The sequence below is a fragment of the Dermacentor albipictus genome, chromosome 2, assembly GCF_038994185.2.
Source record: "Dermacentor albipictus isolate Rhodes 1998 colony chromosome 2, USDA_Dalb.pri_finalv2, whole genome shotgun sequence".
Lineage (NCBI taxonomy): Eukaryota > Metazoa > Arthropoda > Arachnida > Ixodida > Ixodidae > Dermacentor > Dermacentor albipictus.
In genome coordinates, this window is record NC_091822.1 from 202,821,619 (window position 1) to 202,848,350 (window position 26,732).

Below are 26,732 nucleotides of genomic sequence, written 5' to 3' on the forward strand. Positions count from 1 at the left end.
CGAAAAAAATCGACCCTCAAAGGCTTTACATTTGTTAGTCGGGGAACAGCGGTCACCACAGAAAGATAAAAAAGCACACCTGTCAACATTGTACATTGCTCTCCAATAGACCATTAATTCGTGAGTGAAACCTTTGCAAAACCCTTTTAGCTAATTTAACAAATTCATGCAAAATATAAATTGGCATATCAAATTTGTTTGCTTTGGAAGCTCTAACATATGCAATTTACAGAACTGCGATATCTGATCTAGGTGCAGAACTGCAAATTTGTAAACTTCGTGCTTCTATGTTTTTCAAGCTTGACAACTTTGGAAATTCCTTTCAAAATATCAGTCACTAAATCGAAATTTTGCTTCCAACAGTCACTATAATTTACCTTTCTCTCTCAGATGCAACAAGTTTCATTAAATTCGGCCTAGTGGTTACCTCAGAAAATTGTTTCTGCATTTCACGTGTATTTGAATAGGCATCATCGGAGTTGGGCTCGAGCTAAAGCTTCCTCTTAAGTGGGGATGTGACTTTCGAAATCAGCTTCTTTATTTCTTCATGGACTTTGATTAAAATTGGCAGAGGTAGCAGTAATGTTTCTGTGATGTCACCATAGAGGTTTCAAATTTTATCTCACCAACTTCTTTATCTATAAATTCGTTCCCCGTATGGGCTCGTAAAGCTTACGAAATGTAACAGAAGACTCATTCAAAGCGCTGTGCATTCCAAAATGAATGGTTGATGGCACAACATTCTTTGAATTTTTAGAGCGCAGCTTTTAGGTGCCCGTTCCTGCGGCGAGCGTCGGCGTCCTACCTCGTAAATGAGCAAACGACCACAACGAAAGATGAGAGCAAATGCAGAGCATAGCGGGAGTTGAAAAAGTGGTGAGAGCGAAGAGAGTGTGAAAAAAAAAATGTAGTGCTGCACACGAGGGGCTTTACAGCAACGATGGCTATGAGATGGCACCAGACTAGCGCACATCATCTGTATGGAAACAAAGTACCAAATGAACGGAGATTGTCTGCGGTGGCTGCTGTGAATGACATCCACATGTCGCCCATGTGGCTCGTCTCGCAATCTCCCGAATAGCAAGGCAGTTGCGCCACACTTCATTCTGTTTGCAACATGCCGCACGAGACAGATTGTCTGCACCAGCCAATATATCGCAAAATGAAATTACATTTAGAGCTGCACTCAAATTTCACATAAGAGAGTACGATAATCATCAGTGAATATTTTTATTTACATGATTTTTTTAGTTCTTATTTTTTATGAGGTGGCTGTACAACAGGCATCTAAACTGTGAGCAACTAGTTCAATCACTAATTCAGAAAAAGTCACACTGGAAAAGAATGAATGTCACGCCCTGAACTGCGCTTCAAAGAACACAATAAAAAAACAGAATTTAAATATACCTAGCAGGTTGCGAAGAAATTTACAGGACAAGCTGAGCAGGAGCCCAAAAAAATATATATATAGTTTTGAGAAAATGCCTTTCAAAGTTGTACCTTAGATTTTAAGTTATCAAAAGGTACCAGAGCTGTAGTCATTGATGTGCCGTCAAATGCTGGACTTCTGGAGTGTTCTGCCTTTAGTCTAAAGGGCCTTGCCTGCCTTTCTAGAGCGCAGCAAAGGATGAAAAAGTGAATGCGTAGCGCAGCAGGTGATGAAAGCAAATGGCGATAGCGAAGAGGGCACAAGGAGGAAAGCGGAGGAGGAGGGTGCAGCGAAACCATAAGGCAGTGGAGGAGGTTATGGCGAAAGTGCGAGAAATGTAGTGCCAAGCAAGACAGGCTCCGCGGTGGCAACTACTGCAAGATGGTGCCAGAGTAGGGTGCTGTCGTCTGCTCATCAATAACACCATCGATAAGGCATGCAACGAGTGTGTTCACCGATGCCATATATGGAAACAAAGCGTTGCATGAGCGAAGGCATGTCTGCAGTGGCTGCTGTGAATCGCTCTCACACATCACTCGGGCGCTGCCTCTCACAATTTCCCAATTAGCGAGGCAGTCGCATCAACCATTCTCTTCACAGCGTTCTCTTCTTAATATACCTATATAATCATAGTACAAAATATTTACATGCATACCTCTTTCACGTACAGAGCTTCACTGTAATTTCACATTTTTCCCCGAGACATCCTTTTCTGCTGCTCAATGAAGAGCATGTTGGCCAGGTTTCAGACCAAATGTTGCACAATATCCCATAAAAGCACAGTGGGTCCCAGAATTATGTTTGCATACTGCCTTGTTCACAGCTGTCTCCAGTGGAGCAGGGAGGCCTACCCATTAGCATCACTCACATGATGTCTGTCACATTAAATGGCACTTTTTTTTGGTAGCAATGACCAGATGGTTAAACAAAAGCTTTCAGCAGCATTTTGAATTTCGTTTTAGATAATGGCTGTGGAGCTAGCTGCACATTAGAAAGGCACTGGTACATGGACAGCAATGCAGCTGAAACTTGCATGCCTTGCAAGCCAGCACTTATGTGAAGGTTTACCCTGTGTTTTTCTGGCCTAATGTTTGCACCAGCTACCATATTTTTGTGAAGATTGTATTGTACAAACTATTTTTACTTTGAATCTTTTGAGGGTGTGGAGAGTTTACTGAATGCGGTGCAAGGTTTGTTGAATATTGTGAGCATAGCTAAATACCAAGACAACACACAGGCATCCTAAGGATGTATGATGGATGTCTCTGTAAGGATGTTGAAGAGATCCTAGGGATGTTCCTAAAATGTCTTACGCTAATCAAGAAAACCTCCCAGGTGAAACACCGAAAGATGTTCCATGGAGGCACCAGCCGGGTCTTTTTTCGGGCGTTATCTGGATGCGGGATGGAGGTTACATCCCAGGCTCAGGATGTAAAATAGATATTATTTGTCATGCTTGTTCTAGGCACATGGTGTCCTTTGCATGCAAATAAGTGGAGCAACCTTATAAAACTTGCACAGCTTTATTGCAACTTGTCATCGGGCTGCCTAAGTGAATGAATTTTGTAAACAGTCAGACATCAGGCCCCTAAGAGAAGGAAAGAAACAAATTGAAAAAAAAAAAATCTGTTGAGAAGCAAAACCGAAGTACATTAAACAGGCACTGTTGGAAATTAGTTTCAAACAATGAAAGCTTCACATAATGAAATGTAGGCCAGCATGTCAGTGAACAAACTCTCTCTTATGTACAAAGCAACCTCTTATGTGCAAAAAATGCCTAGTGATTTTTCTTCAACCAAGCAAAATTAAAAAGGAATCATCTTTGGCAGCTAGCACAATTGTAGTAGTAGTGCTAGATTACTGAAAGCAGCGGGCATTACTTACATGGAAAATCTAAATGCATAATTGACAAATGAAGAAAAATTTGCTAATTACACTTGTAAGTCGCATCACATGTTGCAATTCCCTAATTATAATCAGCGAGGTCACAAGGTATATCCACTTGGAATTAATTTTGAGGTTGGCAATAGAACACATTGGCCTCCCATTACTTTTGGACTTCGGTGCACAAAAACCACATTTTCTTAAGAAAGTGGAACAGTGCATTTTTACCTTAGGTTTGATAGTACATATCTCAAAACCAGTGCCATCCTCACTATTTGCTCCTTCTAGGTATGCCTTGCACACTTGATGGCTACAATTTCCAAATTGCAGTATGTACCGTAAAGTAATTAGTTTAAGAGTTAGTATTCTTGCTAATTAATTGGCTATGCATTTCAATTTATTGGGTAAGTAATGTGCACCGCTTCGATCAATTCTGATCAAGGACTGCACCCTATTTGCCATGGACAATTTTTACAAATTGTGTTCTGGAACAAGAAAACACACACCCTGTATAGTTATTCAATTAAGTTAAGAAGCAAGATACTTAAGAAGAGAATAAAGAAGTCTGAGAGAGCGTCAAGTGTACTTAATGTACTTGATGTTTTGATGCCAAATAAGTCAAAGTCATCTTTTTCAATAAATATTTGTGATGATATTGTGATCTCGCGGCGGCTTGACTTTCATTTAAATGAGTACTTCCTTTTTGCAAATAGACAACTAAAATAGCTACTAGAGCTTGATAACCAAAGCGTTCCTATATTTCTAGCATAAAAATAGTATGAAAAGCCTTTGGTTGCTTGAAGATTTTTAACATAAATTTACTTCCAACTAAAAATTATTAAATCTTAATGCTTAATTATTCAAAAAGAAAATGATTATTACCAGTTTTTCACAATACGGCTATGGTGGCTCGATTTCAAGTGTCTTGCAATCCAGGAATTAAGAGAGAATTCAGCCTCTCTTTGACTATGTTACATTACATTACCTATCACACGAAACAGTGCATACTCATGAAGTTCAGGTTGTTTGCCGATTTTCAAGGTCACCATCAGCAATGCATCAAGAAAAGGGCAGTTTGAGACCAAGAAAGGCCTTGGGGAGGTATCAGAAATTGGATGAATGAGAGTACATGAGAATCAGAATTGGTTTATTCATGACAGAAATGGGGATAGTTACATAATAAGTACATGCAGAAGGAGGTCCCTTAGTTAGAAACTGAAATGGGACCTCGTGTGCATGATGACAAGAATTAATAATACAAACAAGGGCAACTTGTAAAATTTACGTTAGAAAAACTTTTAGGTGGCAAGGCATAAATGAACAGAAAAGCAGCAGTTGAATGCATTAAACAATAATAAGGCTTCAGATTTGTCAATGATAGGGAAAACTTAAGGCAGCTTTAAAAAAAAAGCGAAAAAAGAAAATGCTGGAGACAAATATAGAAACAAAGTTAACGTTAAAAAATACAACACATACTACACTTAAAAAGGGAAGTCGGTGGAATCTAAAAGAAAGTGCTTAAGTTCTCTATGAAATCTGTGAGCAGGGTAAAATGAAGTTCATATTGCCTGCAAATCTAGTATTGTTTATATTAATAAGGGATGTCTTTGGTATGATTGTTACTGGAATATTCTTGTTTAATGCCCTAAAAATAAAAATGGCCAGGTTATATTTACCAAGACCAATCACATTCAAAATATTATGTGCATGTAATAATTGATTTGCACTAATGCTACGAGGTGAAAATGTTATTAGGCAAAAAGCTCGATTTTGAATGACTTGCAATGAAGTTAGGTGACTGTTATAAGTGTTTCCCCATGATTCAATGTTATAGTTAATATGAGGATGAACAAATGCTTAATAAAACGACATCAGAGTAGAAAATGAGAAATATCGTCGTGCTTTGATTAGAATGCATATTCCATATGTCATTTTCTTTTTTACATTAGCTTTGTGAAGGTGAAATTTAAGATGGCGATCAACTGCAGTGATTAGGTGGTTGTTGATGGAAATGGATTGAAGGAGCTCAGGCAATTGCTGATGCAAGGCAAAGACAACAAAATTGGTCTTGTTATGGTTAATCTGCAGCTTAAGTTCACACCATGTGAAAATTTTCATGACATCTTCGTTTGGCTTACTTTTTCACATTGTTACACAATTAGAAATAAATATAGTAGTTTCGTCAGCATACAGAATGCACTTCGATGAGGAGAGGCAACTTGGCAGATCATTAATATATATTACACCTATGTTGGTACGAGAAGGAAGGGGGCTAACCGAGGGGCCCAATTTTTTATTAATCATATCATGAGAAGCCAACAAACACTGGCACCAAGGACAACGTAAGGGAGATTACTTGTACTTACTTATTGAATTAAAGAAATGATAAATTAGTGGCAATGAAAGTGGATGAAAAAACACAGGCGTCACAAGTACATGACGCCTATGTTACCATGTTAGTACATGCAACCTTTGTTAGTAGTAGCTTCTAGTAGTAGCTAGTACCCAGAAATGCTTACTTGTTTTCTATCTTGTAACTGGAGATTAGGAGTAGTGGCAGACCAGTTATTCCAAAGGCTTCAAGTTTAGTGCAAAGAGTTGTGTGATTTATTGTGTTGAAGGCCTTGGACAGGTCAACAAATATTGAGGCTGCAAATTTACTTTCATCAATAGCTTTCTTAAGATAATCAGTAAGTAATATACTAAGTGCTAGATTAGTTGAAAAGCCAGAACGCAAGCCAAACTGATAGGGGGAAAGGATACTAAATTGAGCTAAATATTTTAGACACTTTTCAATAAGTGTTTCAGTAACATTATTAAATAATGGAAGAATGCGAATGGGTGTATAATCCTGCATAAGCGTGCGGTCACCTTTTTTGAAAGCAGGAATGACTCGACCGTGTTTGAGATCACATGGGAAAAAACTGGTTTTAAAAATCAGGTTAATGATAGCTGAGAGAATGTTAGCAGTATGTTGTGTGATCATTTTAATATGGCAACCATTAATATTATAGAGGCCAACACTAGTGGCTTTAAGGGTCTAATTATTGAAATTGCTTCATCAGGCGTTGTTGGAAAAAGGAAAAATGAAAAACGTAGGCGGTTGAAGGACACGTTACAGCATGAATCAGAAGTGTTATTGAAGAAAGCATCACAAAAGGCATTTGCAATATCAAGTGGATTAAAGCATACCTTGCCATTGTGAATGATTCTAGAAATCACGTTCTGAGAATTACGGCTTAAGAAGTAGCTAAATATTTGCCACTTTTTCCTAGTGTTATTGCCACATTCTATAATTTTTTGTTTGTTATTGTACCTCTTCGCACTTCTCAGCTGAGCAGAAAGAGAGTTAGAAAATTTTTTGTAATGGGCAAGTAGTTTAGTATTGAAAGGTTGTTTCTTAGTTTTCTTATACAAAATTTTCATGAGACCACATTTGTTTCAGAAGGTTATTTGTAAGCCGTGGATTTCGCGGCAATGCTACCTTTTTTCTGCCCTTAAGTTTATGTGAGTGAGAGTTGAAATGCAATGAAAGTGTCATCAGAAACTGTGAAAAAGCTTTTTGGGATCACTAGATGATACAACTTCCGACCAGTCAGTTTTAGTTAGGCTAGTAAGGAGCATTTCTTCGTAAAGTACATCTCTGCAGAATGAAGTGTTTGTTAAGGTTGAGTGATTGTGCAAGTTTAGAACGATAAGGTAGTGATTTGGTAATATCGGTCGTAACAATGCAAGCATCTGATGGGTCTGTTAAGGTGGATAATGTGTGATCAATCAAAATGCCATCAGCAATGTTAGGATAGCAAGTAGGGAAAATAATAAATTCATACCCAAAACTATGGGAGGTACTTGAATAACTAGAAGAATTAGATGAAGTGGTATCCAAGAGGTTAACGTTGATGCCACCCATGATTATAACATTAAAATTAGCGCACAATATTTTTTACATAGCTCGATCAAGCACACTACAGAAGTCAGTAACTAAAGAAGAAGGTGAGCGATAAATGCAGCCACACATTAAGTTCTTGTCTATACAGAAGATGGGGGAATCAAATTCAACAAATGCTGATTCACAGTTAGAAATATTCAACTCTAAGTCATGCCGGCATTTGTATGGAATGTTAGATGAGACAAATATAGCTGCACCACTGTGATTACTCATCTCTCTGTGAGAATACTCAGAAGTGTATGAGTTATCAGAATAGGTCCTTGTCATCATTGCTAAGCCAGGTTTCAGACACACATATTATTTAAAAGGTGTTGTTAATTGTCGAAAACAGATGCTGAAAATCATCAAAATGCTTGCGGAGACTTCCAGCATTCAAGTAAATGATTAAATGTCAGTCGTGCAACATGAAGTTATCCAGTGCAGATGTTGACAAGTAAGAATCCATGGTGGATGGTAATGACATTTAAGGGTTAGAATGGAGGCAGTTAGTTGAAAACACAAAGGTCAGACTCACCAGCAATGCGACAAACACACCTCTCATTTGTCTTTCTAGCCTTAGTCTGACAATTATCCGTCCAGAAGTGCTTTCAGTTAGCTTTTTTTAGCCCCAGTGCTTTGGGAAAGAATTCTTTATTTTGTGGTGTCAAGTGGTTGTTAACAAACACAGGGCAGTTGTCATATTTCCCGATGTCACTCAGGCAGATCCTTGCCTTTCATGACTTGCAGATAAAAATAATTATTTTTCATTCGAGAACAGAATCTAGCAATGAAGGTTTTACCCTTATCTTTAGTGGAGACTTGATGAATGACATCGATATCAGAGGAAATCACGGGACATCCAATTTTCCTGCCAACTGTGTCCAATACAGCAACACAGTCCTCGCCCTCTGTACAGGGGATACCCCTGATCTCGATGTTGTTAATGCAAGAGTACTGCTCGAGCTCGGAGACCTTGCAGGAAAGTGAACAGTTTTCACTTTCCAGGGCTTTGTTTTCTACCACAAGTGAGGCCTTTTCAATGTGCAGCTTGTCAACCAGATCATTCAGAAATTCTAAACTGGACTCAAGGCTGTCCACGTGTTTCTTTAGCTCCAGCACTTCAAAACCTCAGAGGTCTTCATGTATTAAAAAGTCTTGACTCTAGTTCATCGAGTCTCTTGGCGAGCTCAGCACAGGTGGCCATATCTAAGAGCACTCAACTATAAAAAAACACTAAAAACTAAATGAAAGAACACAGGTAGCCTAAAAAAGTTTGTGGCAGCAGCGACAGTAACAGGATAACAAAGAAAACAACAGATGCTGTCGTAACCAACCTGTACAAACAAAAAGGAATGCGTGAGCTAATGCACAAGCACAGCCAATGCTGCCAAGAACGGTCGACGGTAGATGAAGACGGCCTTTAAGTAGCGATGCCAGGACAAGCAAGCACCACCTGATGGTCTTCTGTAAAGATGACAACATAGCCTCCTTGATGACACCCAGCCATATTCTGGTGGTCTTCTGAGAAGACCTTGCTTAACAAGATAGGCAAACAAGCTAAGGTAAACCTCCACCTAAAATGCAACACCTTCACTTACATCAAAAGCTGGACGTAACCAAAACTGTAGGAAACGACACAATTGTAGCTGAGTAAACAGCAGCCACTCCTTTCTTCTCCAATGCAGCTGCTCGCTCTGACGCTTGACGAAACCACAGCATTACACATTTTTCTATTTCTTTGGTAGTTGCGATTGCTTGAGATGATACCTGTGAGCACGGCTGCAAGTGAAAAAAAAAAGGCAAACGAATTTGTGGTAACTTCATCACAGGAACAAGAACAGTTTTAGTTATAAAGATACTAAGAAAAGTTCAAGGCAAGGCAAACCCTCCAAATTACTAGACATGCAGCTTTGAGTTAGTAGAAAAGTTGTGAGCCAGGTGGCATTAATTTTGTTTGAACCCTGAGGTTATTCAACTAGCAAACAAGACAAGTACCAATATAAACCACTTGAACAGATGTGTCGCACATTGTTAGGTATATGTGATTTATCTAAATGCTTGGGCAGTATGTTTACCCACCATATTACTTTCCATGGCAACCACATTCTGATGGCAGCAGGATTCAAAATGCTTTTGTTCACGTTAAAGGTCACCAGGTGGTCAAAATTATTCTACAGTTTCCCACTACTGTGTGCCTCGTAATCAGATCGTTGTTTGGCATGTAAAGCTACAGAATTTTATTCTAATTCTCTTATTTACTGCTACTTTGAACTATAATATTGTGCACTACACAACAAACAATGCTTCGACATCAACAATACTTCGACTGGTGAAAAATTAGAATGCCACACCATGACACATTTCCAGAGGACCTTTTCGGCCCTTTTGAATGTATATTTATCTACAAGCCAAATAATAATGGTTCTTAAGATGACTTTTCTCCAGATAAAAAAGATGGTGTTTTTTAATGTACAGAAACAAGAAAAAATAAACTCTATGAGGCATCTCAGCTTCTAGTTTCTGATAACTTGCCCTAAAATTTTGAAGCGTTGTCAACTTCATTTTGTTTACTCTGCTATGGTTGCTTATAGATTGTTGCATTCTGTTGCTGGCTATGACATCACAGGCATGACTCAAGGTCACAAGTAATTCCAATTTACACATTCAAAACAACAGAGAGATCTAGTAAAAGTTATTGTGAAGGCTTCGCACTACTGCACAGCTCACAACTCAAGGGTCTGCATTCAAGAGTACCTTCAGTTATTGTCTTAAGAGGAGCAGGTTGCACGCATACATAAGTGGCACCTACTGCACACGAGCTTGCAGAAGTTGGTGACCACAAATTTTTTTTACAGCGGAGCTGTTATACGCTGGGTTCTTGCAGTTTGTATGCGTAGGCAAAAAAGATGGCGACCGCCCCAGAGGTAAAAAAGCTAAAGCATAAAGTAAAAGTGTATCACCAGGTATGCCCCAGCTGCGTTTAATCACGAGAAATGTCAAAACGTATTGTGGTAAAAAAAAACATCGTAATAAATAAAGTAGAACCGGAATAGACACTGCTTAGTATGGATTGCGGTTTGACATCACGGGCTCTATAGGCAAACCACATAACTTTATCTCCGTTCCTTTCCACCAGTGCAATGGGTAGGTCGCGTGCGGTGAGGGCTGCAAAAGAGCAGCATGCCTACAAAGAATACCGTTGCGAACAGAAGCGGGATTGTGCGCGGCGATGGCGGTTAGCATGTAATATGGACGAAGATCTTGCCGCAAATGCCAAGCATATGTACCTTTGGTTGGATCGCCCCTACCGACTCCACTCCCATTGTAATTGTGGGTGCTTTCAACGTAGACTTGTCTCGGCCAGATGGAAAGTAGTTTGTGGCATTTCTCTTGGAAAGGTTTGGCGTTCAGAGTTACACAAGCATCATTGTGCCCATGACGCATCATCGGTCGTGTATAGACCTCACATTGGTGAAGAGCCTTTCCAGTATCGCCACAGAGCCACTGGCCATATACCATAATCATAGCACAACCCTTGTCTTAAGCAAGGATTACTTCCCCACTCATCATTTATATCATCTCGTATTGACCATCGTTATAAAGTGTTTGTTCCTTGTTGTCACACTAACCAACACTTTCATTCTTTCGTTTCTCAAACTTGTAGTGATTGGAACCACTTGCCCACCTCCAATGTATCTATTACGGACCCCAGTGACTTTAAAAATTCGCTGGAATATGTTACCTAATATTTGCTTTGTGCTTCTTTTATATTCATTGTTACCACTCCCTTCTGTAACGCCCTATGGGCCTTGAAGGTATTGGAATAAATTAAATAAATAAATAAATAAATCATAGCGATCATAAAGTGACAGTCGCCTTGGTGACCAAATAATAAACCCAAGAAAGCAAACAAAAGAAGGTAAACACTCAAAAAGCATTGAATATGCAATTTAATAAAACAACAAGAACATCATGAAAAAATAAAATTCATTGTGGTATGTGTCTTTCATTTTCAATCAACATATTTATTGTCAAGATATTTATCACCATATACTATACAGCTCCGCTGGTCATCCATCTTCACAGAGTGGAATGGCTCTGAATTTTTTCTTTTTCCTTTTGCCCCGAACCAACACAACTCCGCCACCACTGCTGGCACAAGAATGCTGCGCGAGATACGTCATGTTATTTTTCCTTTGCTGTGTCCCCTCCTTGAACCACCATGTTATCCCTCTAGAAAAAAGCAAAAACGTGGTGTGCACTTAAATAGAAGGAACAATGAAGCATATAAAACTGACTACTGATTTTAATACGTCACCCCCTTGGTAGAGCAAAAAGATCACAGGGACTACGAGCACTGGCAATTTTCTGACACAATGATGAAATCATTCATAAATTAACATTTTCAGAGATCAGCAAGCTTTCCTTGAAATCTGTGAAACTGTATGACTGTTTGGTGCAATAAGTACTGTGTGTAACTAATGACATCAAAATTCTGTTTAGTCAGCTAGGCATGAAACTGGTAACCGAGACATCATAGGAGCACAGTTTGTGCAGAAAGACAGCCTTAGGGTGGTGGCTCATTTCAGTGTAGACTTGTTAAAGCTTTTGCTCAGCCCTACACCTACAAAACAATTGCAGCAAAACAAAGCAAAAATAAGTGAATGTCAAGAAGGAAACAGCCTATAAAACAAAGCGCAAGCAATCACTTGTTGTTATTGCGAGACGACATTGTTTCTCATTTTTCATGGTAGCCATAACACGATAGCGGCATCCACTTCCCACTCCACAGAGCCAAACTAAAGAAGCTGAATAGTGAACTTAAGCACATTGACTCATAAGAAACTATGCATGTGTATAAAAAGAAAAGAAAAATGTCTGCAAAAGTATAGCAGCAACATTTATAGTCATCAATGCAGAATCCGAAAGTTTGCACAATACTTCTTAGAACAAAAAACACGCACACTTTGTTGCTCAGTCTGGCTCAGCTTGGATTAGCTTCAACGACAAAAATGATGGCGAAGACATCATCGTTAGCGAAAAGTAGATGTGAAAATATTAGTATTAATTTTATTTATTTATTTAATATACACTGTGGACATGAAGTCCATGCAGGGTGGATAAAATAAAAAGGTAGGGCACAAGTAAAACAATGCTGATACAACTTCCATAAAAGCAAGTCAATCCAGTCATTAATGGTGCGTGGAAAGAAAGAATGAGTTGCTTCAGGCAAAATAAGGGGTAGGAACATTTTGGTGATGATGGCGAGTGGGCCTCATTATTAGTGGATTTGCATATATTTGTGGATTTGCATACATTGCCGGCTCGAGTGCCAGTTTGTTATTAAGTAACTGAGAAAGTCTAGCTGTAATTTTTTTCGGCGCAATTCTAGTGTAGGAATACTATATTAGACCTCGCTAGTTCAGTTGGAGAGTCAAATGTCAGAAATTTATTGTAAACAAACCGGATAGCCTGTCTTTGGATTCGTTCAAGTTTCTTTATGTTACATTTAGGATAGAGATCTCGGATAATATGGGCGTACCCGAGCTTCGGTCGAATTATGTAGCAATAAGCAAGTAATTTAACAGAGGATGTCTGCTAGTAGTAAACCTTGGAACTAGCTTTTATTACTGCTTTTATTAGTTATGGTGTCATATATTACAACCAGCGACTGCTGCTGCTTACGCTACAAAAACAACTCTCGGAGGCTATGCTTCTGCCCCTTTTGTCATTCTGCTCAAGTAATGGCCTGATATAGGCGGTGTCCAAATTCTTCAAATGTTTTTCCAGATCATGTTCCTCCATGGCCCAAATCCACGCAGTGATGATGCTCTCTGTTACAACAAATACAGATCTTACAGGCCATGCTTTTTTCTGTTGACTGTGACGAAACTGAATTTCAGGGCTGCAAATACTTCATGACGGCCAGTTTTGTACACCAGCTATTCCAAGCATTATTTATTAAGTTACCATAGAGTGCCTAACGTGATCACATGTGTCACTTTAGTGTGCTTCGGTGGCGGCTATGGTGGTGGTACAAGGTGGTCCATGTTTATTTCTTTTCGAAGGAAATTGAAGCATCATACCATCGGAAGTGCCAGTAAGGTGAGAACAAGAAAATATTCGGTACAATCTGGCAAAATTTGTATGTTACATTACTGACAGGGAGGAAATGTGATAGGTATAATTTGTACAGGAATAATTGGCCCTCAAGGTGTGCATAAACTGCATGTTACTATTATATGGTCCGTCAACGTTTTTGGTTTAGTTGCGAAAATAACAACAAAGTGCACAGCCTTATTGGGCCATTTTGTGCACATTTCAAATGCGCGGCTGGCCAATTCTGCCAGCACTTCCCAATAATGCCTGCAACTGTTCATTATTGGGACTTTGCTGAATCCTGTGTCCTAGAGATACCTGCAGGATGTCATTCATAGGATCTGGGATGTCGATGTTTTTCGGACGTCCATGGGATGTGCATTCTCTGGGATGTGACATCTTGGTTAATACCCCCCCAATTTACACATTTCATTTTTCTTGGCACCTTCACATGAGACAGACTTTTCATCATCATCATTTATTGGCCCTTAGAGACCCCTGGAAGGGGCATTACATAAGGGGAGGGTGGAACATCGAACACAACGTAGGTCACTGTCAAACATTGTCACCATCAGTGATCGGCAGGATATATACAGAGGAAAAGAAAAGCACAAAAAACTTTAAATAAGCATTAACAAGTATAAAAACAGCTACAGTAAAGTAAACAGAGGCAAACAGAAGCAGGCAAGAATTCTCCACATCATGTTTTCTAATAGGATGTCGGCAACTGCCGGAACTTATATGGATCGCATTCTCTTACAATATGGTCTGGTAATGATTTCCATTCTTCAATTGCAAGAGGCAGGAATGACTTGTTAAATGTGTTAGAGAAGCCGTGCAGACGTAGAATGCTCATGGAGTTGGAGACAGCGTGATGTTTGGAGAGGTGGAAGCAGAAGAGAGTCTCGAAGCGATGGAAAACAGAAGTGTAGCTTATGAAATAATTACAAATGGGCGATTTTTCGTCTGTGTGTCAGAGCCTCGATGTCAAGCGATAATTTTATATTGGTAACACTGGAGTAGGTGTCGTAGTCGGATGAAATATATCGGGCTGCCCGGTTTTGAATGGCTTCTAGGCTATCGATTAGGTAAGTCTGATGTGGATTCCGAATTGGGGAGCCAAATTCTAGTTTGGTTTGGACAAAAGTTTTGTAAGCTAGACTGCGAATAGAGGGAGGGGAGAAGCTAAGGTGCCCTCTGATGAACCCAAGTGATTTCGATTCATCAGCTGTAATCTTTGTGATGTGCTCGGACCTGGTGAGTTTGCTGGTGATGTGAATTCCAAGGTAACGGTGAGATTCAACTTGGGAAAGGGTGGTTGAGTACAATGAATATGTGTAGCTGAGGTTAGTACGCTTGCATGTTACCTGCATGTATTTGCACTTAAATACATTCAGCTTCATTAGCCATGTCGAACACCAGTCTTCAATTCTAAGTCATTTTGAAGCAACAACTGATCATTCATTTTATGTGGTTATGCGGCAGTACAAGACGCAGTCATCTGCGAAAAGGCGAATGCACGATGAAATGCTGGAAGGAAGATCGTTCATGAAGATTAAAAACAAAAGTGGGCCGAGCACCAAGCCTTGCTGGACACCAGAAAGAACTTCAGTTGTGGGTGAATGATCATTATCGATAACAGTGAACTGAGAATGACCGGATAGAAAACAATGAATCCATGTTAATATCAGCGGATCAAGACACAAGCATGAAAGTCTGGCTAAAAGATGCTGATGGGGCACACGATCTAAAGCTTTCGAGAAGTCAAGATATATGACGTCTGTCTGAAATAAGGAATCTAAATTGAGGTGAAGATCGGTTGTGAAATGGAAAAGTTGAGTTTCGCATGGGTAACCGGATCTGAAGCCAGGCTGGTTGGGAAAAAAAAAGCTGTTGGAATCAAGGTGAGATGCAACTTGTGAATATATTATATGCTCAAGTAGTTCGCAAGCAATGCACGTTAGTGAAACCGGTTGGTAGTTAGAAGGATCAGAACGGTTACCTGCTTTAAAAACTGTACTACCTTGCTCAGCTTCCAGTCGTCTGGAATTGAGCCAGCAGCAATCGATTGCACGAATATTATTTGCAGAAACTGGCTTGGTCCCGGACGGTTGACACTTCAAGCCTTTCAATAAGATTTATGGTACCATATGTAGTGATGATAATGGACGGCATCTGCGAAAACGGAAATTTAGATTGGGGAAGGATATTTAAGGTCGGTTCATTTGTAAAAACAGGAAAAGTAAGAATTCATTACATCACTGCGTTTGTCTGGTGGAACTTCAGAACCGTTATCACTAACCAATGGGATATTATGTGATGACCTAATGCCGGGAGTTAAAGCTTCCAGAATTTTTTTGGATTGGAGTGAATAGTGTCCTGTAGATCCCGATGATTAAATTTTCTTTTTGAGCATCGCAAAAGTTTTGTGTAATCGCGAAGACAAGAGAAATAGCTTTCCCAATACAAAGCACTAGCCGAATGTTTTGCTGCCCGGAAGAGTCGTTTTTTTTTTTTATTTGAAAGTTTTCTCAGGGCATTAGAAAACCGGGGTCTGCTGGCATCGCCTCGAATGCAAACAAGGGGTACATATCGGTCAACGAGTGACAAAAATTCTTGTTTGAAAAGCAGCCGATTTTCATTTACTGTTCTGGAAGTGGAGGACATGTGGAAGTAATGAAGAAAGTTGTCCAGCTGGGAGATGATACTCTGAATGTCAGCCTTCTTATAGTCTCGGATATATTTGACAGATGGTTGATGAGTAGGGATGGGTATGGACAGTTTGAACATAAGAAGCAATGATCGCTGAAACGGGGAATGCATGATAATGACTGAATGGATTCAGGGTTCGAAGCAAGAACAAGGTCAAGAGTATTGTTTTGGCGTGTTGGCATGTCAACTGTTTGTGTAAGATTGAAGGTTAGAACTAAATTAATGAACTCCTTCAATCGGCCACTGTGCACCGATAAGTCAAGCCAGTTAATGTCAGGGAAGTTGAAATCGCCACAAAGTAAGCACCTCGCGCGGGGATAGCGGGCCTGAAGATCCAGTAGGGTTGAATACAGTTGGTTAACATATGAAATGTCGGCGTCCAGGGCATGATCGCAAGCAATTAAAATGATTGTATTGGAAGGAAGTGTTAATTTCAGAGCAACAATCTCATGATTACTCATTGGTAAGACACAGAAAGAGGGCACACTCGATTGCTATAATTGCACTTCCTCGACAGAATTTGTTTCGGAATTGTATATGAATTCTCTTTCACTCATGGTGAGCTTGTCGAATCGGATATTAAAATTAGTGCTCCTTTCTTGGGCGTAAGTGAAAAGCATTTTTCGGGCTGTTCACACGCGTGTTCAATAATCATGAATTGCGTAAGACGTATATTTAAGCTTGGGTCCCACTGATAGAATCTTCAATTTAACTTTGAACCCCCTAATTTTACAACTATAGGGCGCTTTTTGTCTCCCTGGAATTGCCCCAGCCGGTGCACTCGCTCAATGTTGTCAGGATTTACGGTGACGCCAAGTTTCTCTGAGCAAAAGCAAATAATCTGGGACTCAGACTCTGCCCAGGTTTCGCCTTTATTATCCTTTATTCCGAAAAAAATCAAATTTGAGCAGCGAAGGCGATTCACGGCGTAATCACATTTGTTTGTAAGAGCTTGGATTTCCATGGAGAATTTCTCTATGCTTGTTTTCAAGGCGCAAGAAGACGAGTCATTTGGTTGATTATTCTCAACAACTTTTTCCAGTGCGTCGACACACGAAGACAGGCGGTCGACCACACCTTCTTTATTAGTTTGGGCAGCGCGGATTAGCAAAAGTTCTACGATAATAATGGTTTGGGACTGTTCCAGGTGAGACAATGTGTGTGAAATAGATACAAGCAATGCAGGTTTGTCACCGTTTGAAGGTCCAGGATTCATTTCTACATCCCCTGACATGACAAGCAAGAGAGATACCAAATGGACACTGAGGCAAAAATAACATGAGAAACACAACTTTCTACGGTAACAATCAAGCAGGTCAGGGGGGCACGACACTGCGACCAAAAAAGCAAGAGGGAGGTAACTAACCTGCACAAAAATGAGCCGTCAGATGAGAAGAGGACTTCGAGAAGAGGACTTCACAGCATCTCTGAAACACCCGAATGTCTGCTGCAGTCTCCATACATCAATGCTTGTGATCGACTGATTACATCTGAAAAACTATAGCATATTTTCCACTGCGGCTGATTGCCAAGTGTACCATCGTATTGCTACAAGTTTGCAGACTTAAGGAATGAGAAATATGAATTTTCCGCTTACCTGTCTGTCGGGAAGGAACAACATTGGCAGCGCATTTGCCTTCAAATGAAAACGTGTCCAACTGACCTCCGTGCCCTGTAGAAGTTCCGGATCGTAACAGAAGGCATCCCGTGCGAAGTGCCTACCGCAAATGCGTAGGTTTTCCCGCATCTCCGTGGAAGGAAGGCCAATGCGCGGTAGCCAAGCAGACCACAAGGAGTCATCTTGAGGCAGCAAATACCGAGACTTCACGGATTTTCTGTCGCTGGCTTTGCACCCGATGACTTGGAAAGGCGCATCTCGCTTACTCATTCCTGCCAGAAATAGCTGTGGGTGCTTAGTGCACTCGGTCGGCAATGCACTGTCCGGGGTAAAATTCACCGCTGTCGAATTGAGCCGAGCGGAAGAAACCGAAGATACAGTCAGCTCCGAGGCAGCCACATGAGTGCCGACAGAACTAATCGGAGAACCTGCAGTTACTGCGCTGCAACGTCCGGAGGTGCCGTTGTCAGATGGGAAGAGGACTTGGCACCCGGTGGTGCCGTGTCCATGAGCTTACATGTACTCATCAACCCAGCATCATTTGATACTTAGACCCTGGCTCTCGCCCTCAACCCGGGTTGACTGGGCAGGGGGCTTTGGTTCGGGCCAACGGTCCTTCCTGGACAAGGGGACTGTTGTGGTGCAGCGCCACTGAGTTACTGCACTCAACACACAGCCATGTCGGTCTTACAGGACACAAGCCTGACTGACCCTCGGACTGCCTTGACGCAAAAGAGGCCAAGGCATAAAACCATGGAGAGCACCAAAGCCGTCCTGGACACGGAGCAGCGCAACCACACAGCGAAACCACACCGGTTTCAGCTTTGGGTTCCGCTGAGCCAAACAAAACCCCGTAGATCGACTGGCGCACACGGCCGAGTTGAGCGACCTTAGGAGCATGCATTATAACTTAATGGATAGCTTTCCACCTGACTCACCAAAAATCACAGCAGGATGAGCCTACACTTCGAGAAACTTCTCGCCCAAGCGGTGCCACTCCTGGGTGAGATGAAACCAGACTTCCTTCCGTGCTTTCGCAAGCACTTCGTGAAGGCCCGGCACTTGACCCCCGAAAACTGCATTGTGGCGTGCCAACCAAACTTGGTCTGAGCACTCGGCGAGAAGGAGCATGAACTGGTTGACCGTCTGATTAGTCAAAGGGTGCAAAAATCGAACTGTCTGATGAGGAATGCCTGAGAGATTAAAAAGACTAGCAATCCTTCGGAGAAGAGCTGCAGGAAGCAAACATTGCGTAAAGGTATGAACCGAGTCCTCACGAGCGCCACAGAACGGGCACAACCCACGAACCGGGACGGCTGTGAAGACCATGTAGCTCAACAGCAGGCACCCTCGCACAGGCGGTACATGACCGTAGCTCACCTAGCATCGAGGAAACTGGTCGTGATGAGCTTCCAGTTTGGCCTGTGAATGGACAGGTCATACATTTGGCAATGGGGGGGGCAGACCTGGGGTGTGGATATCTGCTAATTCTTGGAGTGGAGTTGAAGCTACATCGATGTCGAGGCGAACCGTGCGGAGGCTTACCAAAGAGTTGGCAGCCGCCACATAAATAGTGGACGGGGAACCTGAGTGAGGCACACAGTGGGAAAATGTGCTCTGCAAAAACAAGCAGAGTCGGGTGCTAAGGAAAAAGAAAGTAAAGCTTAGAGTCAGGAGCATATCCGATTTAAGAGCAACCTGGGTCCATTTGACGTGTAGTGCAGTAGCCACGATGCCCAGGTCAAGAATTCCGAGTCCTCCCTTATCCCTGGGCAACTTGAGCACCCGCCTAGCTACACAACCATTTGTCCCCATGCAGAGGAAGTGAAAGAGGACCCTCCAAGATAAGCTTGGCTCGGGTTGTAACAGGAGACACACACACCACATACGTCAGGTACGAAAACAGAAGTGAGCGCAGGATTGTCGCTCGAGCAGTCAATGGGCATGACAACGCGCCGAATTCCTGAATCGTGGTTTCAAGCTTCTCCTTAGCCTGTTGCCACTTTTCAGGAGAGAGACCGTCTGGTTCGAATTGGAAACCTAGAATGCGCCGCCGCGTTTTCACGGGGACACCATGAATGAACAGGCTGCAGGCTGGACGGAATGGAGTTCAAGTACATGGCTGCACTTTTCGCCCTATTCAACCTTGCACTGCTCGCCCCGCAGTAACTGTCCACGACCTCCAAGGCGCCGCAAACTGATGCCTCGTCCGGGACGACAATGGACGAGTCATCCGCATAGGCAAAGAATGCAACTGGAGGGCAACCTGGTGGGAGAAGGAACCTGCCAATTCTGCACAAAATGGAGCGGTTGCATGACCACGTTTGTCGCATCGGCGTGCCCCGAATGGCCCCAGAACGGAAGTGGTATTTGTAGGCAAGGCAAAACTGCCGAGGTGGCAGTACTGCATGGTTACCAGGTGAGCAACTCGACTGTAGCTGGATGCGGCGGATTCCGCCTGTCTTCTACTGCTCTGTCGTTATCCACAGGAGGCTGTGTAGCAACATCATCGAGTTGACGAGCGGCGGCGGGATTGATGAGGCCGAAACCGGAATGTAGCGGAGCAAGGATGCATAGCAGGAAAGCCTGCGCAAGAAGGAGCGATGGCATCACCACGTTCATCGCAGCGGTGTGCGCCCTGGGGTGAACAAATTGAAATAATCAAGCCAAAAAAGCGAGTAACTCCCGACCTGCACTCTAGCACAATAAGAAACCGTTACCAAGAAAAATAAATAAAATTAAAATTTGGAGGACGCTTCAAGGGCCTCTGAAACAGTTTGGACAAATTTTGTTGGTGCGTAGGGTACAGCTTAAGTAGAACATTCGCACCACAATTTAAGGGAAGCGTTACGTATTAATGGAGCTACAAGCGATTAGAAGCTACCCTCCTCCCCAGCCATGCTTTTCCTCCTCAACTCGTTCGTCGAGCGAGCGGGGCTAAGCTCCGCCTTCACTGGTCCTGCGTCACGATGTGACGTCACATCGTCCACTTCCGGTTGTTTTGGAGCCCGCCCCCGCCCGCACGAAACCTCTCCGCTAGCCGCTTGGCTGTCGACCCCAAGCGAGAGCTATCGAAGCAGCGTGCGTTGCGAGCATTCTGTCATAGCGCCGAACGTGTCTGGTATTCCGTTAACCACAGGCAAGCTGGTCATTTCGGCAAATGACTGGAGGCATAAACTCAAGCTGATGAAGGAACTTTGGCGTAGACGTACGTGAGCAGCCTGATCGGTCTGCACGGTCCAGACACTTGTTGGCGCAGCGCTTAACCAGCCAAACAAAGTGCTAATATTGCTCTAACCAAGTGTAAAACATTTTAAACATTTATAAAAACAACGTGTTGATGATTACACTCCTGCGAAAAATACGCACCAGCAGCAAAAAAGAATACGCTTCGTTGCTGCTACTGTGTGTGGTTGAGCTCTATGCCACCTGGTGGCTGCACTGTGCAGACCATTCACATTTGCCCTTCTGCTCATCTCGGCTCATCCCGTTACGGCACAGTCAAGCGGCCAGACCCTGTCCCCTTGCGCTTACGTTTGCCCTAATACGGGACTCGCGAAACGCTATTGCATTAGTAATCTTCCGGTGTGAAGTGACGGCCACAAACGCGCAAATCCTGGCGCCGATCGGATAGCGGCAGTCCGATGCGCAGCAGCCACTTCGCTCGTATGCTGCCTTGCAGAGGGACACGATGTCGCAGCTTGACATATTACCAGTCACGTAACGTTTGCAGTCCACAAGACAACAAAGTCGAATCATCGTGCTCGCGAAAAGACTGAGACCAACTCTGAACGCGGAGCTCTCGTCAAAATGGAGTACGTTGTAACACAAGCAGACGACACTTGCTGTGTGCCGGAAGTGCTTAAGTGTACTGAAAAATTGTTCTGGTGCATTCTTAACAAATTAACTAACATTCCAACTATTACAAAGATAATTTGTTTACCATAAAGTTGGAAAAATTATCGATCACGCGCCCTGGTCAGCCAATCGGATAGCTCGCCCCACTGACGTCATATGGGTGATTTCGGTCATATGGGTAAGGGCGGCTTAAAATTCCGCCGAGCAGTGCGCTGCGATCGGCAGCGATGTGCATTTTTAAAACCTTATAATAAATTACACGCTTTACGCAGAGCACTTAGATGTGTCAATTAATGATCAGAAGAACCTACTCTAACGACTCAGTACGTTTGTAGAAAATCGCCAAAATCGTTTCAGGGTCCTTTTGGACCCTGAAATGAGTGTGTCCATTTGATGTTTCTTTCTTTTATGCTCTCTCCTCTTTCTCACTCATTTACCTCCTTCCTTCTTAAAGGGCCCCTGAAACGGTTCGGACAAATTTTGTAGGCGCATAGGGTACAGCTTAAGTAGAACATTCGCACCACAATTTAAGTGAAGCGTTACGTATTGATGGAATTACAAGCGATTAGAAGTTACCCTCCTCCCTAGCCATGCCTTTCCTCCTCAACTCGCTCGCCGAGCGAGCGGCGCTAAGCTCCGCCTTCACTGGTCCTGCGTCACGATGCGACGTCACATCGACCACTTCCGGTTGTTGGAGCACGCCTCCTCCCGCGCGAGACCTCTCCGCTGGCCGCTTGGCCGTCGACCGAGAGTCATCAAAGCAGCGTGCGTTGCGAGCATTCTGTCGTAGCGCCGAAGGTGGCCGGTATTCCGGTAACCACAGGCAAGCTGGTCATTTCGGCAAATGACTGGAGGCATAAACTCAAGCTGATGAAGGAACTTTGGCGTAGACGTACGTGAGCAGCCTGATCGGTCTGCACGGTCCAGACACTTGTTGGCGCAGCGCTTAACCAGTCAAACGAAGCGCTAATATTGCTCTAACCAAGTGTAAAACATTTTAAACATTTATAAGAACAACGTGTTGATGATTACACTCCTGCGAAAAATACACACCAGCAGCAAAGAAGAATGCACTTCGTTGCTGCTACTGTATATGGTTGAGCTCTGTGCCACCAGGTGGCTGCACCGTGCAGACCATTCACATTTACCTTTCTGCTCATCTCATGGCTCATCCCGGCGCAGTCAAGCGGCCAGACCCTGTCCCCTTGCGCTTGTGTTTGCCCTAATACCGGACTTGCGAAACGCTATTGCGTTAGTAATCTTCCGCTGTAAAGTGACGGCCACAAACGCGCAAATCCTGGCGCCTATCGGATAGCCGCAGTCCGATGCGCAGCAGCCAGTTCGCTCGTATGCTGCCTTGCAGAGAGACACGATTTCGCAACTTCACATCTTTCCAGTCGCTACGTCTGCAGCCCACAACGCAACAAGGGTGATTTATCGTGCTCACGAAAAGACTGATCGACACAGACGGCGGAGCTCTCGTCAAAGACTGCGCACGTTGTAACACAAGCAGACGACACTTGCTGTGTGCCGGAAGTGCTCAAGTGTACTAAAAAACTATTCTTGTGTATTCTCTTAAAGTTATTTTCTTTTTACAAAAACAAAGTAACTAACATTCCAACTATTACGAGCACCATTTGTTCACCATAAAGTTGGAAAAATTATCGACCACGCGCCCTGGTTAGCCAATCAGATAGCTCGCCCATGTGACGTCATATGGGTTATTTGCATCATATGGGTAGGGGCGGCTTAAAATTCCGCCGGGCAGTGCGCTGCGATTGACAGCGATGTGCATTTTTAAAACCCTATAATAAGTTACACGCTTTACGCAGAGCACTTAGATGTGTCAATTAATGATCAGAAGGACCTACTCTACCGACTCAGTACGTTTGTAGAAAATCGTCAAAATCGTTTCAGGGTCCCTTTAAAGGGCCCCTGAAACGGTTCGGACAAATTTTGTAAGGGCGTAGGGTACAGATTAAGCAGAACATTCCCACCACAATTTAAGTGAAGCGTTACGTATTAATGGAGCTGCAAGCGATTAGAAGTTACCCTCCTCCCTAGCTATGCTTTTCCTCCTCAACTCGCTCGCCGAGCGAGCGGCGCTAAGCTCCGCCTTCACTGGTTCAGCGTCACGATGCGACGTCACATCGCTCACTTCCGGTTGTTTAGGAGCACGCCCCCTCCCGCGCGAGACCTCTCCGCTACAGTGCCTAGAATATGCTGGCTAGTGTGCCGTGCACCAGCTCTTTTCAATGGATGAGCGTGGCGCCGCCTGCAATGAATGCCCACGATGGCCGGCAGAGGTCGCTGCCACACGGGTGGGTGCAGACTGCGCGTGTCGTCTGCTTCGCATATCAGTTTCGCAGTTGTTGCGTCGGTTTCTGTGTTTGCGTTTTCAGTGTTATTACAGCGTTGCGTGTTTGTGCTTGGTGTTGTCAAAGAGTAAGTGCGTGGCTGTTATGTTCGTGTGCCTGTCATTGCGAGAACTATGCGGCGGCGGTGAAAAAATGCCGAAGCTGAGACAGTGCAAGGAGAGGACCTAGCTGCTTTGTGCCGTTGTGTGGAAGCGGTTACCGCTCGAACAAAGGGCGTGTATCCTTGTTCACGCTACCATCTGATACGAAGCGGCAGCAGAATGGGCAAGAATGGACAGAAGACCGGCACCAACTGCTGCGGTTTGTGAAAAAGAGTTCGAAAACAGCTTAGTCGAGCGCGCGTTCTCTATCACCGTGAATGACAATGTCCACGAGATACCCCGCGATAAAACACGCCCACGGTGGAAGTATTCTTCCATCGTGACCACGCCTGAAACCCTAAGCTATACCCACGATATTTCCTGAGTTTGCTAAGCATTCAGCTTACTTTTCCTGAGTACCAAGGAAAAAAAAAGAAGAAAAAACGAGCAGTAGTGCTTTGATCTACTATACTGCAGGTTATGTTGCACGATAGATTACTGCCCAAAATTCTTGACCACATTGTGCAGGCTTCCTTTGCGTAAGTAAAGCTGAAGCTAGTACAGACGCTGCTTCATTATTGCACTTCCCATTTTGACAATGGAGGCCTTGCTTGTCTATCTTAATTAGCCAGACGTCAACCGCTGTGAAGGCCGGGGAAGATGATTTTACTGTGTTCTTCAGCAAAAACAAGTTACATGTAGCGAGTATAGCTGATTTTTCAGGTCAGCTGCAGACAGCTGGCCTTTCCTCAACCAGCTAGGGTGCCCAGAGCATGAAAAACCAGCTTTTGACAGCAGTTGCAAAGTTCTTTGTTTTCTTGAGGTTTCTTTTTTTTTTTGTAAAAGGCATCAATAAAGAGAGGGAAGCGCAAAGGAAACGGCAGAAGCTCCTGAAACTGCCTCACTGCGCGATCTATTCATGTGTGTGTGCATTATCTCATCTAGGGCTGTCTTATATGCCTGCGATTGACTGTTGTTACGCATGAATAAAATCTTTGTTACGCTTAAATGAAATATCTATTTCCTATTTTTGTTGACGTATATCAGACATAAAAAGAAATCTGCACGTATTTACCAGGTATAAAAAAAAATGTATAGTACACGGAACACCACGTGCGTGCAGTCCATTTTACAGGCATTTTTTTTTTGCTTATTATCCTATCCTCGGGGCCCAATGGGAATTATAAGGAGATGGGTACATGGTTTACAAACCATCAAAAAAATTCAAACCTATGAGGACAACAATAAGATAGTAGGCAGAAATAGCAGCAAATAAAATAAAAAGAAAGAACACAGAAATTCAAGTCATTTCAAAAGATGATCGGTTACAGCGGTTTTGAATGGTTATGCATTAATATAACATCAATAGAACAGTAACGTAACCTTAGAATTCCTTTACTTTATTAGAATGAAAAATATAACCTGAAACGTACCCTTAAAAAATTACGCTGCCATCATCGCTAGAATAAAAAAACAAGTGTCCTTAGCTATCGCCGAAGATATAAACGTACGAAGGCGAAAGCCTTGTAAAGCCTACTCTAATTCACTCTAATCCTTAATTAATACACCTTAATCCCTCTAATTCAGCCTTATATCCCTTAATCCAATCACTATAATGAAAAATTAAATTTGCTAATCATTTAGCATCTCCTATACACGGCTGGACATGCTTTGGTTCGTTTCTGGCCTTCCTTGGATCGTGTGATATGTTCTGTACCTCGCAACACGGCCTTGGAACATGGAGATCAAGGCATTTGCCTTAGAAATTACGTTTTCTCTTCGCCAGCAGAGAAACAGATCAGGTTCCCCGCTCGAAGCCCAGCTGAGCTAGCACACGCTTTTCACGCAAGCGACAAGCGCTAGAGAAGCCTGTTGTAATCGAAACAAACCCTGATTTATAAATCAGCTGCCCACATTTGAACTGTGCTGCTGCTACAGCTTAATAAAAACAAAAAGCGCAGCAGCCCGCTTGCCGATGCTGTGGAAACACGGCGGGCTACGAAGACCGGATGATGCACCCACCTGCACTGCAGCGCCCCTCGTGGCAGCCGCCGGCATTCATTGCATTTGGTGCCACCGAGAGGCCGCGGACGGCACACTAGCCAGTATATTGGCCGTTGACCGAGAGCTATCGAAGCAGCGTGCGTTGCGAGCATTCTATCGTAGCGCCGAACGTGTCCGGTACTCCGCTAAAAACAGGCAAGCTGGTCATTTCGGCAAATGGCTGGAGGCATAAACTCAAGCTGATGAAGGAACTTTAGCGTAGACGTACGTGGGCAGCCTGATCGGTCTGCACGGTCCAGACACTTGCTGGCGCAGCGCTTAACCAGTCAAACAAAGCGCTAATATTGCTCTAACCAAGTGTAAAGCATTTTAAACATTTATAAATCAACGTGTTGATGATTACACTCCTGCGAAAAATACACACCAGCAGCAAAGAAGACACTTCGTTGCTGCTACTGTGTATGGTTGAGCTCTGTGCCACCAGGTGGCTGCACCGTGCAGACCGTTCACATTTGCCCTTCTGCTCATCTCGTGGCTCATCCCTGCACAGTCAAGCGGCCAGACCCTGTCCCCTTGCGCGTGCGTTTGCCCTAATACTGGACTCGCGGTTTGCAGGTCGCTAGGTTTGCAGTCCACAAGGCAACAAAGTCGAATCATAGTGCTCGCGAAAAGACTGAGACCGACTCTGACTGCGGAGCTCTTGTCAAAATGGAGTACGTTGTAACACAAGCAGACGACACTT

The 26,732-nt window shown here is 43.1% G+C and overlaps 1 long non-coding RNA gene across 2 annotated transcripts; it reads right to left on the reverse strand.

The window, feature by feature from the left end:
- Nucleotides 1–1,775: 1,775 nt before the first annotated feature.
- Nucleotides 1,776–26,327, reverse strand: LOC135897327 (uncharacterized). Of its 2 annotated transcripts, none has more exons than XR_010563016.1 (4): nt 26,259–26,327; nt 8,840–9,020; nt 8,576–8,705; nt 1,776–3,017 (listed from the first exon to the last, which is right to left on the reverse strand). It is a non-coding gene; the product is annotated as an uncharacterized lncRNA (long non-coding RNA). The 2 variants fall into 2 exon arrangements; XR_010563015.1 differs by having other exon boundaries at nt 26,009–26,321.
- Between the last annotated feature and the right edge of the window lie 405 nt (nt 26,328–26,732).